The sequence below is a fragment of the Peromyscus maniculatus genome, chromosome 2, assembly GCF_049852395.1.
Source record: "Peromyscus maniculatus bairdii isolate BWxNUB_F1_BW_parent chromosome 2, HU_Pman_BW_mat_3.1, whole genome shotgun sequence".
Lineage (NCBI taxonomy): Eukaryota > Metazoa > Chordata > Mammalia > Rodentia > Cricetidae > Peromyscus > Peromyscus maniculatus.
The window spans coordinates 150,901,544-150,918,096 of record NC_134853.1 but is presented as its reverse complement, the minus strand read 5'-3'; the positions used below and the strand labels follow the sequence as shown (position 1 = coordinate 150,918,096).

The 16,553-nt window shown below is 45.5% G+C and overlaps 1 pseudogene; it reads right to left on the bottom strand.

The window, feature by feature from the left end:
- Positions 1 to 13,657: 13,657 nt before the first annotated feature.
- On the bottom strand, positions 13,658 to 14,131 carry LOC102925151 (cytochrome b-c1 complex subunit 7 pseudogene; annotated as a pseudogene).
- Positions 14,132 to 16,553: the final 2,422 nt, after the last annotated feature.

The following is a 16,553-nucleotide window of genomic DNA, read 5'->3' as shown; positions in this document are numbered from 1 at the left end:
TTCTGATCCTTATTAACTTTTTACTATTATTATTACTTAACTTCTTGACTATTTACTATTATTATATTACAGTTTTACTATCGATGTTATTGTGTATGATGGTGTGGGCGCACCTGTGCAGGACCAGAGGCCTCCAGGACGCACATGGTACAAGGAGAGAACTGCCTCCAGCGTTGTCCTACTCCGTCTCCACATGCTGTGACGACTGCTCCTGTACGTGTGCGCGCGCACACACACACACACACACACACACACACACACACACACACACACACACACGAAATAAACATAAAAAAAAGTACTTTAAGGAGCTAGTGGCTGGAGAGATAGTTCAGCTGTTAACGAGCACCAACTTCTCTTGCAGAGGACCCAGGTTCAGTTCCCAGCACCCACTTGGTAGCTCACAGACTTCTGTAACTCCAGTTCTAGAGGATCTGGTGCCCACTTGTGAACTACACGGGCACCAGGCACACACAGTACACAGACATGTTTAGGCAAAACACTGTACACATAAAACAAGTAAATCTTTTTTTTTAAGAATTCAATTTATTTCATGGGCATTCATGTTTTGCCTCCATGTATGTCTGTGTGAAGGTGTCCTGTTCCCTGAAATTGGAGTTATAGGCAGTTATGAGCTGCCATGTGAGTGCTGGGAGTTGAACCCAGGTCATCTGGAAGAGCAGTCAATACTCTTAACCACTGAGCTTTCTCTCCAGCCTCAATAAGTAAATCTTAAAAAGAAAAGAAAAATAGCTCATAGCCCCATATTTGATGAGGTCAGAGTGTGACATACAGTTTTCTTTCTTTTCATTTTTTTCTCTCAGGAAAACTAAATTTTTTTTTTGGTGGGGGATGGGGTGGGTTTGGAGACAGGATTTCTTCCTGTAGCTCTGACTGTCCTGGAACTCGATCTGTAGACCAGGTTGGTCTTGAACTCAGATCCTCCAGCCTCTGTCTTCTGGGAATAAAGGTGTGCATCACCACAACCGGCTTTCTTTGCTTTTTAATTCTTTTTTTTAGGAGTTTTACTCAGGATCCTACAAACAACCCTAATGAAACTCACTGTTGGCTATCTACCTGATTATAATTTTATATCACATTTATTTATGAGGTCATGCGTGTGCACACGTGGAGGTCAGAGGACAGCTGCCATTTATTTATGAGGTCATGCGTGTGCACACGTGGAGGTCAGAGGACAGCTGCCAGCCGTCGGACCTGCACGTTGACCGTGTGGGGCCGAGTGTGGAACTCCGGTTGTCAGGTTTGACAGCAAGCACCTTTGTCCACCTTTCCTGTCCAGACGAGCTCTCACCCTGAGCCTGGGGCTCTGGTTCCTCTAGATGGCCGGCCAGGGAGCCTCTCTGGTCTGACTCTCCACCCCCCAGCACTGGCATTGCAGAAGCCAGCTACCTCCAGCTGGAACCTGGATCTGCACTCAGCTTTCTGTACTTGTACAGCAATACTTTACCTGAACATTCTCTCCAACCTGATCCATATTTTCTTACCTTCAAATCTGGCACACTCGTTACCAAATTGAGGAAAAAGGAAACCAAATCAAAGGCCTTGAACATGCTAAGAAAGCACTCTACTACCAAGCTATAGACCCAGTCCCTTGTGATTATCTTTTGTAGAGATTTTTTTTTTTTTGAGACAGGGTTTCTCTGTGTAGTTTTGGTAGCTGTCCTGGATCTCACTCTGTAGACCAGACTGACCTTGAACCTGAGTTTCATTACCGGGACTCACATGTGTAAAGAGAGAATTGACTCCCACAAATTGTCCTCTGACCTCCACATATGTGTCCTAGCATACAGACATGCATGCAATAAAAACAAAATGTAAAAGAGGGAGTCCTAACCAGATTGGTGGTGCACATCTCTCATTCCATAATTCCATTTCCATGGAGGCTGAAGCAGGAGGATTGCAAAATTGAGGCCAGTGTGAACACATAGGAAGTATTTCTCAGCCAGGCATAGTGGTGCATGGCTTTAATCCCAGTACTCGGAAGGCAGAGGCAGGCAAATCTCTGAGTTTGAGGCCAGCCTTGTCTATAGAGGACAGCCAGGGCTACACAGAGAAACCCTGTCTCAATAAGCACCCCCAGAGGGGGGGGGAGAGAGAGAGAGAGAGAGAGAGAAAGAGAGAGAGAGAGAGGAAGAAAAGGCAGGGGAGGAGGAGAAGGAGGAGGAGGAGGAGGAGGAGGAGGAGGAGAAGGAGAAGAAGAAGAAGAAGAAGAAGAAGAAGAAGAAGAAGAAGAAGAAGAAGAAGAAGAAGAAGAAGAAGAAGAAGAAGAAGAAGCAGCATTCCTACATGATCTTTGCTGTAGTTTCTACCTCCAAGTTCCTGCCCTGACTTCCTCAGTGAAGGATGGTAACCTGGGGCTTGTAAGATAAAATAGGTCTTTCACTCCCCAAATTATCTTTGGTCATGGTGTTTACTACAGCAACAGGAAGCAAACTAGAACACACTGTCACAATGTGTTAGCTGGTGATTCAGACACTGCTCCTTATGGGCAGTCTCCCTTTTATTTCTAGACTCCACTGTTTGGTCTTCCTTCTCAGTTCAGGCTGGCCTTGAACTCAAGGCAATCCTTCCTCTTTAGCCTCTAGAGTGCTGTGATTACAGGCATGGACTACTACACCCAGCCCTAAATTATACTTTTTTTTTTTTTAAAGATTTATTTATTTATTATGTATACAGAAAAGGGTACCAGATCTCATTACAGATCATTGTGAGCCACCATGTGGGTGCTGGGAATTGAACTCAGGACCTCTGGAAGAGCAGTCAGTGCTCTTTACCTCTGAACCATCTCTCCAGCCCCCTAAATTATACTTTTATTCTCTCCCACTTATAACCACAAAGGTGGATTTATTTTTGTTTGTTTCTGTTTTTATTCTGAGGTATGGTCTCATGAAACCCAGTCTGGCCTCATACTTCCGAGGTAGTAAGACTGGCCTTGAACTCACAGAAATCCACTTGCTTCTACCTCCCGAGTGCTGGGATTAAAGGCATGCACCACCATGCCCAGACTCATTTGCTTAAATTACATTTGTGTGTGTGTTCGAACACATTCATATGCATGCCACATTTTGAGTGTGGAGGTCCAAGGACAATCTGCAGGAATCTATTCTTTCCTTCCCCTGTACAGGGCCAGATTCGTGGTGCTTTTACCCACTCTGCCATCCTAAGTGTCCATCCTACATTTTCTTATACTAACTTTATGGTTTTAATTTCACATTTCAGCCTTTAAACCTTTTGAAGTCTGTATTCTGCGTGGTTTCAAGGAGAGAGTCACCTTTCTTCTTCCTATGGTGAATTAGTTTCTGTCACAGCCTGAGACACAATGTCTCCAGGGTTTGGTGGCTTGTCACCTTTATCACGCATTAGCTTCCCGAATACAGTCTTTCTTAAGCTCCCCATTCTATTCCACTGGCCTTCTTTGTTCTTGGCCAGCATCTGGCAGAGCGGTGTTTTTATTGGCTTTGGGGTAAATCCAGTTCTACCAGTAGGGCAGGCACCCCCACTTTGCTTTCTCCTTCAAAACAGACTTAGCTTTCAAAGACCACACACCTGGAACACCAGCGCTTGGGAGCCTCAAGCTCTGTACATACGAGAATACAAGGCCAGAAGGTCATATCGCAAAATCCTTTCTTTTTCCTCCTCTGTGAATAACTACATAGTGAGACCCTGTTTTTAAAAATCAGCAACAAGAAGCTGGATGTGGAGTCACACGTCTTTAATCCCAGCACCTGGGAGGCAGAGGCAGGTGGATCTCCATGAGTTCGAGGCCAGTCTGGTCTACAAAGTGAGTTCCAGGACATCGAGGAGTATCACACAGAGAAACCTTGTCTCGAAAAACAAACAAACAAACAAACAAAAAGCAACAACAACAAATATATTTAAAAAAAAAGAAAAACTAACTCCTAATCTCTTGCCTCTGCCTCCCAAGTGCTGGGATTATAGCCATGTGCCACCCTCTTGTTCACAAAACGGGAATTCTGACATGTTGACTGTTACCTGTGCTTCTGTTTGGCTTTCCTGTGCAAGCCATCAGATCATTGGCAAGTAATGGCTATTCTCTCTTACCTGTATACAATTAAGTTGTTGAGTTTTTTGTTTGTTTGTTTGTTTTTCTTAGTTATTTATTTTATTCATTTAATGAGTGTTTTGCCTGCAATTTGTCTGTGTACCATATGGGTGCCTTATGCCCATAGGGGTCATGGGATGTCAGATCCCCTGGAACTGGAGTTTCAGATGTTTTTGAGCCACCATGTGTGCTGGAGACACAGCCTGGGTCCTCTGCAAGAGTAGCAAGTGCTCTTAACCTCTGTGTCAGCTCTCCAGCTCCCCAGCTCCCCACATGAAGCTTTTCAACAAAGGTCCTGAGAAGCCAGACATTTCTGTCTTTCTTGGGTCTGTTCTAAGCCATAAGAAGGCCATCCAAGCCTGGCCCTTTGACCTCTAACTTTTTAAAAAAACACAATTTATTTATTAATTTAGAAATAGGATGTCCTGCAGCGAAAGCGGGCCTTGAACTCACTATGTAGCCAAGAATGACTTTGATCTTCTGAGTGTCCGGTCTCTAAAGCCCTAGGATGCCAGATACAGGCTTCCATGCCTGGCTTATGTGGTGCTGAGGTCTAACTGAGCCCTCTGCAGACTGAGCTACATCCTCAGCCCCGCCCTCTGACATCCTCAGCCCCGCCCTCTGACATTCTCAGCCCCACCCTTGACATCCTCAGCCCCGCCCTCTGACATCCTCAGCCCCATCCCTGACATCCTCAGCCCCGCCCTCTGACATCTCAGCCCCACCCCCTGATATCCTCAGCCCCGCCCTCTGACATTCTCAGCCCCACCCCCTGACATCCTCAGCCCCACCCCCTGACATCCTCAGCCCCGCCCTCTGACTTTTGATAGCAACTAAGTGACACAATGTATTTTTACCATGTTCCTTGTACTATCACCCGTTTGAGTGTATTTTGGCTTCTAGCTCTAACACGTCATAGTTGTTTGCATATTGGGCATGTGATTTGAGCTTTCACAAAGTCTATTTTCTCATGCAGGTCATTAGAGTCCCACTTTTCAGAAGTAGGCTAAATGAGCGAAATTACCAGTGTGCATAAATGCATAAATCCCAATATATTGCTTGCCAGATGTCAGTGTATTACTTTGTACGTTTGTGTGTATATGTGTAGGCATGTATGTGTATGTGTGTGCATTCATGTGTGTTTGTGTTCATGAGGACTCAGGAGCCATCCACCTTTCTTTCTTGAGACAGGTTTGGCGTGCTAAATCTGGAGTTTGTCAGTTAGGCTGGACTGGCTGGAAGCAAGCCCCAGGAAATTCCTTGTCTCATTTTCCCAGCAGTGGGATTACATGCCTGTGCCCTCATCACCCTGTTTTTGTGTGAGTTGTGAGGCTTGAACTCAGGTCCTCAAGCTTGAGCAGCCAGCACTTGACCAACTGAGCCGTCTCCCTGGCCCCTATTTCTGTGTTACTGACAAACCTGCATACTTCCTCAGGGAGGAGTCATTTGGCAGGAGAGCATAATGGTTATGAATACAGAGTTTGGACGTTTGAGTTCCAATTCAAAGTTCACTTTAGGGCCTGCGCTTGAGGTTCAGGGTTGAGTTCAGGGTCAGGCACCCAGCACCAAAAACACCATAAATATCCAGGAGCAAAGTGCCACGGTAAGTGTGTTGTGCAAGCAGGCGGGACCACTTTACATTAGTCTCCACCCCGCCCTCCCCATTTGTGATGCTGGAGATGGAACCCAGAGCCTCAGATGTTAAGCATGTACTCTATGAACCCTCTTCCTACAGACTATAGGAGAGATTAACTAAGATAATAAATAATCAGCATTTGGATACATATAGTGACTGGTTTGAATACAGCTGCAGGGGCCGGCCCGAGGACTCCTTAGGTAATGACACTTGCTGTCAGGCCCGGTTACCTGAGTTCAGCCCCTGGGCCCCACGCGGTGGAAGGAGAAAGCCTACTCCCATAAGTTGTCCTCTGCCCTCCATATGCATGCAGCGGGACGTGTGCATACGCCACACACAGAAAACTCAGCTGGGTTGGGCTTACAGCTCAGTTAGTACAGTGCTCAGCTGGCATTCAGGAGCCCCTGGGTTTGATCCTCACCCTATGCCTGTAATTCCAGCCCCTGAGAGGTGATGGAGAGAGGAGGATCAGAAAACCAAGGATATTTTTAGCTACACAGGGACCTGAGGATCAGAAACCTAAGGATATTCTTTGCTACACAGGGAGCATGAAGGCATGTCTCAAATCTCTCTATATCTACCTACCTACTTGTCTGTTTATCTATCTGTCTGTCTGTCTATCTATCTATCTATCTATCTATCTATCTATCTATCTATCTATCTATCTATCTATCTACCTACCTATCTACCTACCTACCTACCTACCTAATTTCTCTATCTATCTAATATGTATGTGTGTCTCAGGGGCCCTCAGAGACCAGAAGAGGATGTTGGACTCTCTGGAGCTATAGTTACGGGTAGTTGTTAGTTATGTTTCACCCAATATGAGGGCTGGGAGCTAAACTCAGGTCCTCTGGGAGAGCCTCAATCAGCATTAGCCACTGAGCCATCTCTCCAGTTCATCTCCAGTCCACTTCTCTTTGTTTGTTTGTTTCTTTTTTCTTTTTCTTTATTTTTGTTTTGTTTTTTTCAGAGATTCTCTGTGTTACCTTAGCTGTCCTGGAACTTGCTTTGTAGACGAGGCTGGCCTTGAACTTGAAGAGATCCACCTCCCTCTGCCTCCTGAGTGCTGAGACTAAAGGCATGCGCCACCACACCCGGCTACATTCTAGCTCTTAATATACATTGTGTTAACTGTATATTAATGGTGGTGGTGGTGGCTCACACTTTTAATCCCAGTCCTTAGGAGGCAGAGGCAGGCAGATCTCTGAGTTTGAGGCCAGCCTGGTATACAGAGTTCCAGGATATCCAGGGCTACACAGAGAAACCCTGTCTCAAAAAAACAAACAACCAAAAATGTGAAGTAAGGAAAAATGTATGGAACTTTCCACTGTTTTTCTGACTCTGGAGTCTGTGTGGCATGGCCAGTGCCTGAGTGCCAAGAAGAAGGTGAGCCTCTCCATGCACTGGGGAGTAATTGGCTCTCTTCTCAAATGAGAGAGGATTTAGCCTTGGATGCACTCTGCAGTGACAGGTTCTTCACAGTGATGATGCCCATCGATGGAGAAGCAGAGCTGAACTTTAGAAGTGGACAGGATGTGAGTCACTGAGCTGGCCTTTTGTCAAGCTGACTGTAATTGGATTTTTGTTTTTCCTAGGCAGTTCGAGTGTGGAATGATTGGACTAATTTAAGGAACAAATAAACATATTAGATGATAGCATCAAAACAAGCAGCTCCCTTGGATGCTGTTTTGAATTATTAGAAGAGAAGGGAGAAACCAAACCCATTCATTTTAATATCAGTTTATATTATAAAGCTCTTAATTTATTAAAATCATGACATGGTGGAGCGTGATTGAGGAAGACATATCAAGTGGGCCTCTGGCCTTCACATACGTGTATGCTCATATGCATACACCCACACACATGAGACAGAGTAATCTAGGGTCTGGGCATGTCGCTCAGTTGGTGCAGTGCTTCCCTGGCATACATGAAGCCCTGGTTTGATTGACAGCTCTACATAAACTGACTCTGGTGGTGAACACCTAACACTTGAGAGGTAGAGGCAGGAGACCAGAAGTTCAAGGTCACCCTTCTAGGCTACACATCAAGTTAGAGACCTGTCTGGAGTACACGAGACCCTTTCTCGGGGGCTGGAGAGATGGCTCGGCGGTTAAGAGCACTGGCTGCTCTTCCAGAGGTCCTGAGTTCAATTCCCAGCAACCACATGGTGGCTCACAACCATCTGTAAAGAGACCTGGTGCCCTCTTCTGGCCTGCAGTCATACATGCTGTATACATAATAAATAAATAAAATCTTTTTTAAAAAAAAAAAAACAAAAACAAAAACAAAAAAACAAGCCAGGTGGCGGTGGCGCACACATTTAGTTCCAGCACTCGGGAGGCAGAGGCAGGCGGATCTCTGTGAGTTCGAGGCCAAGCTGGTCTACAGAGTGAGTTCCAGGAAAGGCGCAAAGCTACACAGAGAAATCCTGTCCCAAGAATACCAAAAAACCAAACCAAACCAAACACAAAAAACCAAGCCAGGTGGCGGTGGCGCATGCATTTAGTCCCAGCACTCAGGAGGTAGAGCCAGGTAGATCTCTGTGAGTTAGGGGCCAGCCTGGTCTACAGAGCAAGATCCAGGACAGGCACCAAAACTACACAGAGAAACCCTGTCTCGAAAAACCAAAAATAAATAAATAAAATAAAATAAAAAATAAAAAACCGGGGCTTATGTGATGCTTCTCCATTAGCCTTCTAAGTAGTTAGAATCCCAACATGTCCACTGCAGTGAGTCCTTAATGATGGCTGCTTTCAGTGGCTCTCTCTTGACTCCAACTATCCCTCCGGGCAGGTAACCTCTGTATCTGGTACCCGTGCTCCAGGTAACCTCTGTGTCTGGTACCTGTGCTCTCCCTGGAATAGTCCTCCCCTCAGGGCAGGTAACCTGTATGTGTGGTGCACATGCTTCTAGAATAGTCCTTGCCTATGGGCAGGTAACCTCTATGTGTGGTACACATGCTCCCCCTAGAACAGTCCTTGCCTGTGGGCAGGTAATATCTGTGTCGGGTACCTGTGCTCCCCCTAGAATAGTCCTGTTTTTTTAGTCCCCCCAAAGACAAGATTTCTCTGTGTAGTGCTGGAGGTCCTGAAACTCACTCTGTAGACCAGGCTGGCCTTGAACTCACAAAGATCCTCCTGCCTCTGCCTCTTGAGTGCTGAGATTAAAGGCATGTACTACCACCACCTGGCTAGTCCTTTTCTGTATTCCTGAAGATTCCCTTTGTGCCTCTCCTGTTGACTTTCCTAAGTCCCAAAACTCTGTGTGTGTGAGTGCGTGCGTGCGTGCGTGCGTGCGTGCGTGCGTGTGTGTGTGTGTGTGTGTGTGTGTGTGTGTGTGTATACTGCACACATGTGGATATACGTATGAGTATGGGTGCACTAATGTGTGCAGGCCTCAGAAGTTGTTAAAGGAGGACATACGGTGTCCTGCCCTGTCATTCTCCATCTTTTCCCCTGAGACAGGGTCTCTGGCTGACCATGGAGTTCCCATTCTTCCCCTTGATTCCCGCAGGATGGTTGGTCAGCAAACCTCTGGGGTCCTCTCCACCTCCCACAGCACTGAGGTGACAGGCGTGTGACCCTGTTCCTCTCTTATCCGGATGCTGGAGATCTGAACTCAGGACATCACGCCTGTGTAGCAAGCGCTCTTATCCACTAAATCATCTCCAATCCCCCACAATTTAAAAACTATATTTGTATATATTTAGTAGGCCACGTCTTCCCCAGAGTCCCTCCTTCCCCCATCACTGAGGCTCCAGCTCAGGAGCTTGAGCAGGAGAGGTGAGTGAGCTTCCTCTGAGTTACACCTGCAGCCTTGTTTGGGGCAGAGAGGGAAAGAGGAGATGGGGACAGGGTGTTGTCCATGTTAGCCATTCTCCTGACTCAGTTTCCCAAGAATGGGATTACAGATTACAAAGTAGTGACACCATGCTACTCTCTTGATAGTTTTAAGAGTTTTATTTTGGTCCTGGAGAGATGGCTCAGAGGTTAAGAGCACAAACTGCTCTTATAGAAGACCCAAACTTGAGTCCCAGCATCCATGCCTGTAACTCCAGCTCCAGGGGGATCCAACCCCTCTGTTGTCTGCACAGGCCCACACAAACACAATTAAAAACTTATAATAAGGGCTGGAGAGATGGCTCAGAGGTTAAGAGCACTCACTGCTCTTCCAGAGGTCCTGAGTTCAATTCCCAGCACCCACATGGTGGCTCACAACCTTCTGTAATGAGATCTGGCACCGTTCTCTGTATACATAATAAATAAATAAATCTTTTTAAAAAAAAACTAATAATAAAACGAATCTAAACTTTGATTTGCGTTGTCTCCGTTCCTTCCACTATTGCTCTGTTGTGTGCTCTCTGGCTCTTTTGATGGAGGAAATCCTTGTATCTGATCATCTTTGGTTTTCTGCTTATCGGTAAAGGTGGAATTAAGGCTGATTGAAAGCTCTGTGCAGAATGAGGAGAGTCATTGACCATGAAGCCATTTGTCCAGGAGCCAATGACCAGAAAGGTCACTGACCATGAGAAGCCATTTGTTGGGAGACCTTTATCCATTAGCAGAAACTACTTCACATCGGGCTTCATTTTCTTCAGAGAGACATTTGCCCCCTTTTTAGTGTGAGGCCCCTAATTGTACAGGGTGACTCCGGAGAATAAACCTCCATATAATTGCTGAGAGAGTGTGATGGTGGAAAAGGGAGTTCACCTTCAGTCGTTCTTATCACAGCTGCCCTTCGCCCTCCACCTCCAGGGATAGCAGTAGATTAGTTCCTGGACATAGCAGGCTGCTTCTTAGCTCTCTCCCATTTCTGCCCCAGAATTCAGCGTTCTTGAATTGGCCAGGTCTACTCCAATGTATTCTCCTGATTTATCATCGGTACTGTGCTGCAGCTACTGTTCCCCGCCCACCAGCTTTCTTTAGGCTTGAAAACAATCCTTTATTGAAGTTTTGGTGGGATTTGGAGGTTAGTGTATAGGAAAACTAAATGCATGAGAAATACAGCTATCCTCTTCTACAGAACCCCGGCCCCCCCCCCCCCCCCCCCCCCCCGTTCTGTCTCTTTCTGGAGACAGGGTCTATGCAAACTTGACTGGCCTGGAACTCACTATGTAGACCAAGGTGGCTTCAAACAAGCACTCTCAACTGCTGAGCCCTCTCTCCAGCCCCTATTTTCATTTTGAGACAGGGTCTCACTATGTTGTCTAACTAGTCCTGAGCTCTGTCTATAGCCCAAGCAGGCCTTGAACTTGCGATCCTCTTGTTGTCGGTAGGATTAGAGACCTGAACCACCAGGCCTGGCTTCGTATAATGCATTTTGAAGACTGAAACAAAAGTGGGCTTGGCGTTGCACATCTGTAATGAGAAGTCAAACACAAACAGATGCTGCTTACTAACCATGTGACCTGGAAGTTGCTGAGTCTCGTGAGTCTCTCTCTCTCTCTGTCTCACTAATGGGTGACGTTATATCACAAGGTTGCCATGAATGTTAAATAAAATACACGGGGAATAGCCGGGCGTTGGTGGCACACGCCTTTAATCCCAGCACTCGGGAGGCAGAGCCAGGTGGATCTCTGTGAGTTCGAGGCCAGCCTGGGCTACCAAGTGAGCTCCAGGAAAGGCACAAAGCTACACAGAGAAACCCTGTCTCGAAAAACCAAAAAAAAAAAAAAAAATACACGGGGAATGCCCTGCACAATGCCTGGCCCATGGTATGCACTCAATTAGTGGACACTAGTGTTGTGCCTTACTAAGAGGATTTTGTACTGATAAGTAACGTGTTGCTAAGCTAGGAGTTCTCGCTTTCTGAACTCCAATATTTACATCATCAAATGAATTGTGGAGACAGGGTAGCACAAAGTGACAGTCAATAAATCATAGCTTCCTCTGTTGCATTTTTGTGTTGAGACACAGGAGCAATATGGAGGTGGAAAGGCAAACATGTATATGTTTGAACACTACACTGCAAACATTCGTGTTTGAACACTGCGTGGATCTTCCTGACCCATCTGTCACAGAGCCAATTCCGGGCACTTCCTTAGTTGCAGAGATTTCACCGGTGCCACAGGAGATCAGAAGAGGTGGCACAGCTGCTTCCTCCCAGCTGGCAGTAATCATGGAGGCAGGAGGCTGTTCACAAGGCTCAGGGCCGATGGCTGTCTACTTTGTTCTGGCCTTGTATTGTTTCTGTTTGTTTGTTTGTTTGTTTTTCACTCCAGTTTACAAAGCACAACGTAGATGTCACTCCTCTCTCTCTCTCTCTCTCTCTCTCTCTATATATATATATATATATATGTGTGTGTGTGTGTGTGTGTGTGTGTGTATGTATGATGTTTCTGATGTGTACACACACACACACACACACACACACACACACACTTCTGAGACAGGATCTCATTATGTCGCCAGATACCCTTGAACTTGTCCAACAGCTTGGCTGGCTGGCTGCATCTCCCAATCTTCCTGCCCCCCCAATCATGCTGGGATTGAGACCTTAGTACACCACTATGCTGACCTGACTTTGACGTTTGCAAAATAGTTTTCTTTTCTTTCTCATGTAAATATGGCATAAGAACTAAAAGCAGTGTGCTGGGCTGGGGGAGATGGCTCGGCGAGCACAGACCCCTGTGTTTGGATTTCCAGCCCCCGTGTGTCAAAAGCGGGATGTAGCTGAGAGCACCTGTGATCCTGGTGAGAGCTGTAAACCTGGGGCAGAGATGGAGTGGGAGGCGGAGCTGAAAACTGGCAGGCTCTAAGTTCAGTGAAACGTCTGTTTAAGGGAATAGGATGGAGATTGGTAGAGGAGGACACAGGATGTCCTCTTCCAGACTCTTCGGGTGCAGCAGGCAACCACACACACAAGTGTACACAAATAGGACACACACACACACACACACACACACACACACACATTTAGAAAAAAAAAAACATGTACAACGCATCTTGATACCAGATTTTGAGTTTTTGCTGCTGATTAAATGATAAATTTTGCATCTGTATTAATAGAAAATAACTTTTAGATGGGTTCTTTGCCTTAGAGATTAACCAGATCTCATCACAAGGCACACTGTTTTAATTTTTTGATGTGTTCTTTACTTCCCTGAGGGTGGTAGTGGTGGTCATTATTTATTTGATTTTGGAGTGGGAGCGGTCTTCTACTGCCCAGGCTGCCCTCAGTCTCTTAAGGCCAAGTATTCGTCCCTCCTCGGCCTCTGGTTCTAAGACCACAGCACACATCACCATGTACTACTCCCCTACAGCAGGGCTTTGTTTTTGTTTTCTTTCTGTTTTTGTTTGGCTTTGAGACAAATTCTTGCTATGCATCCCTTGCAAGAAGTCCTGGAAGCCAGCCAGCCTGCTTTAGCTTTTGGTGTGCTGGGATTTCAAGTGTTTATCAGTGGGCCTGGCCTTCAACTAGAAGGTATTATTTTACTTTTTTTTTTTTTTTTTTTTTTTTTTGACAGGGTTTCTCTGTATAACAGTCCTATTGTCCTGGAACACGCTTTGTAGACCAAACTGGCCTCGAACTCAGAGATCTGCCTGCCTCTGCCACTACTGCCCAGCTCATTTTTTTAAAAACTAGTATTGATTGCATGGATATATATGGAGGTCAGAAGACAACTTATAGGAGCTGGTTCTCTCCTTCTACCAGGGTCCCAGGGATTGAACTCAGGTCATTGGGCTTGGTAGCAAGTGTCTTTACTGTTTTGCCTGCATATATGTTCTTGTGAAGGTGGTGGGTCCCCTGAAACTAAGGTTACAGACAGTTGTGAACCACCATGCAAGTCCCGGGAATTGAACCCACATCCTTTGGAAGAGCAGCCAGTGGTCTTAACTGCTGAGCCATCTCTCCAGCCCCCTGGACTGGAAGGTTTTAAAAGCACAAATTCCCTCTTGTCTGGATCTGTTCCTGGTTGGATAGATCAGAGAACATTTTTTTTTTATGGTTACAATAGACATTTATTTAAAGAGAGGCCTCTGCATAGCAAATAATTCTTAAATTGTGATTCAAGTTGAAACTTCATAAAAACATGGTAAGACCAGGCACGTCCACACATCTCAACTACAAGATCACTTCTTTGTCCATTCTTCTTTCTCTTTTCTTTCCTGAATAACCTCTTTCAGATAGGGCTCAAGGTAGTATTTGTCCTCCTCATATTTTGTCCCCTGCTCCTTAGGCAAGATCTGATGCTTCATGGTCAGGTCCAGAGCTCTCTTAATTTGAAACATTCTGTCATTATAAAGATTCTCAGGAAGCCTTCTTATGGCTTCTTTCACATCTTCAGTCTCAGATATTGTATCATCTCGCATTACCCCCAGTTTGTTGAATCCTGCAGCATTATAAGACCATTTTGGAAAACCATCCAGCCGCTTGCTTGGCACTGCAACAGCAGGTCGGCCCGCCATTTTGACCTGAGCCAGAGAACATTCTTGAGGGCTTTTGACAAAATGACTCTCTGTGGAAGTAGTGTGCTGCAGTGGTCTGGAGCCCAAGCTTTAGGCCCAGGGAAATGTAGATCTGAATTCTGGCTCTTCTATTTATATTTCTAGAATTTCAAGCTGAAATCTCTGAAGCCCAGTTTTCACATTTGTAAAATGAGAACTACTGTATCATTAATACTATGATAGTAACATTATAGAGTGATCAGAAATGTTGAAGAAGATAATATATAAAAACTGCTTAATACAGATCTCACACAAAGTGATAACTTGAATTTTCTCTTCTAAAAATTTGATTTCAGTCAGGTGGTGGTGGCCCACACCTTTAATCCCAGCACTCAGGAGGCAGAGGCAGGTGGATCTCTGTGAGTTCGAGGCCAGCCTGGTCTACAGAACGAGTTCCAAGACAGCCAAAGCTACACAGAGAAACCCTGTCTCAAAAAACAGATTTCATTTATTATTGTTATTTAATACCACTATTATTATTACTATTTTGTTATTATTAGTGTATGTGTGATGTATGTTTGTGCTCACCTGTGTTAGGAGTGGAACAGTCACAGGACAACTTTGTGTAATCAGTTTTTTTCCCACCGTTACCTGGGTTTTGGGGAAAGGATGCCCACAAGTCATCTGGCTGCGAAGCAAACGCCTTGCCCTGTGCTCCTTCTCACGGGCTGTCTGTCTCTCTTAAGAAGGTTCTTACCACGTTGCTGAGGCTGCTCTTGATTCCTGGGCTCAAGCACAGCCCTTGCATTAACATCATACCTTCTGGGATAACAGAGAAAGCTGTCACACCAGCTTGAATTTTCTCTGAATTACTTCATGCCGTACTGGGCACATGGCTCATGCTAAAAAGATGAAGGTATTACAAGTTACCTAAAGTTCCTAACTGTCAGATTTATGGCATTTGAAAAAAAAGTCAGTCAGTCAGTCAGTCATTAAGGATTCTCTTTACCCCAATACTTGGGAACTTGTCTTCCCATGTCTGTGCCTAGCATCACAATTGGCATATAGTAGGTCCCCAGGCCCCAGCTCTTGAATCACATTAAGTAAACTGAACATCCAGTTAGACATTAGCTCAAAAGCCCTGTCACCAAATAGCCATCATTCCAAAGGTGACAGTCAATCATGAATCAGGCATGCCTGCAGACTGGGTAAGCCAGGATTGCAACTTCCTGCATTGCAGGCATCTTAGCATGCCATTCCATTCACCTGACCCTGAGGAAGAGAGGGCACACATGGGGAGCCTGCCTCAGCAGCTTCGAGAAGCTTCCGTGTAGGCCATACAGGCTTCTACCCTGGCCCTTGTACCGCCTGTGGGGGCCGGTTAATCTCTCCCAGCTGCATTTTCCTCATCTGGGAAGTGAATGGCTGCTCTCTCATCCCATTATTGAGAGAGTGGTGTCTTCCATCTTCTGCTGCTCTCGCTGTCTGGGGCACTTGCCCTGTTTTACTTCTTTGGAGGTTTAGGGACAGACATTTGGATGTCTCCTTACTTTGTATCACACTTACCTGTATTACACCTCCTGCTTTTTCAGTTGACTTCTTTTTTCTTTCTTCCTTTCTTTCTTCCTTTCTTTCTTTCTTTCCTTCTTTCTTTCTCTCTTTCTTTTTATTAATTAATTAATTTTATTCTCTGTGTAATAGCCCTGGCTGTCCTGGAACTTGCTTTGTAGACCAGGCTGGTCTTGAACTCACAGAGATATACCTGCCTCTGCCTTCCAAGTGCTGGGATTAAAGGCCTGCGCCACCACTGCTTGGTTTTTTTTTTTTCTTTCTTGAGACAGGGTCTCACTATGAAGCCCCGGCTGGCCTGGAACTCTATGTAGACCAGGCTTGGATTGAACTCACAGAGATCCTTCTGTCTCTGTCCCACACCCAACCCTTTACCATCACTTTTTATAGAATGTCTTCCCCACTGGCTACGGTATATTGGGTTCACTGTTGAAGTCTCCCTGTAGCACCCACCAATTCTTTGTAATTTTTCCTTTTTTGGGTACTCAGGATGAAACCCAAGGCTGTGTGCATGCTAAACAAGCACTCTACCACTGGGCCACATCCCCAGCCCTGTACTTATTTCTCAAACTACTCACTTCCTTTCCGGACTGTGAATTTCTGAAGGATCAGGACAGAGTCTGTTTCATTCACTCCTGTATCTCGAGTGTCCAATCGTTCCTTGGGGCACAATATTTTGGTAGACTGTTTTTGTCAAATGAGCGAAAAGGATGAAATAATGACGTACATAGAGAGAGCAAGATGGCTTATTGGATAAAGGCAAAAGCCACACAAACCTGACAACCTGAACTTAAGCCCAGAACCATGGTGGAAGGAGAGAACTGACTTCTGAAAGTTGTCTTCTCATTGCTGGGTTTGGTGGCACACTCATTTA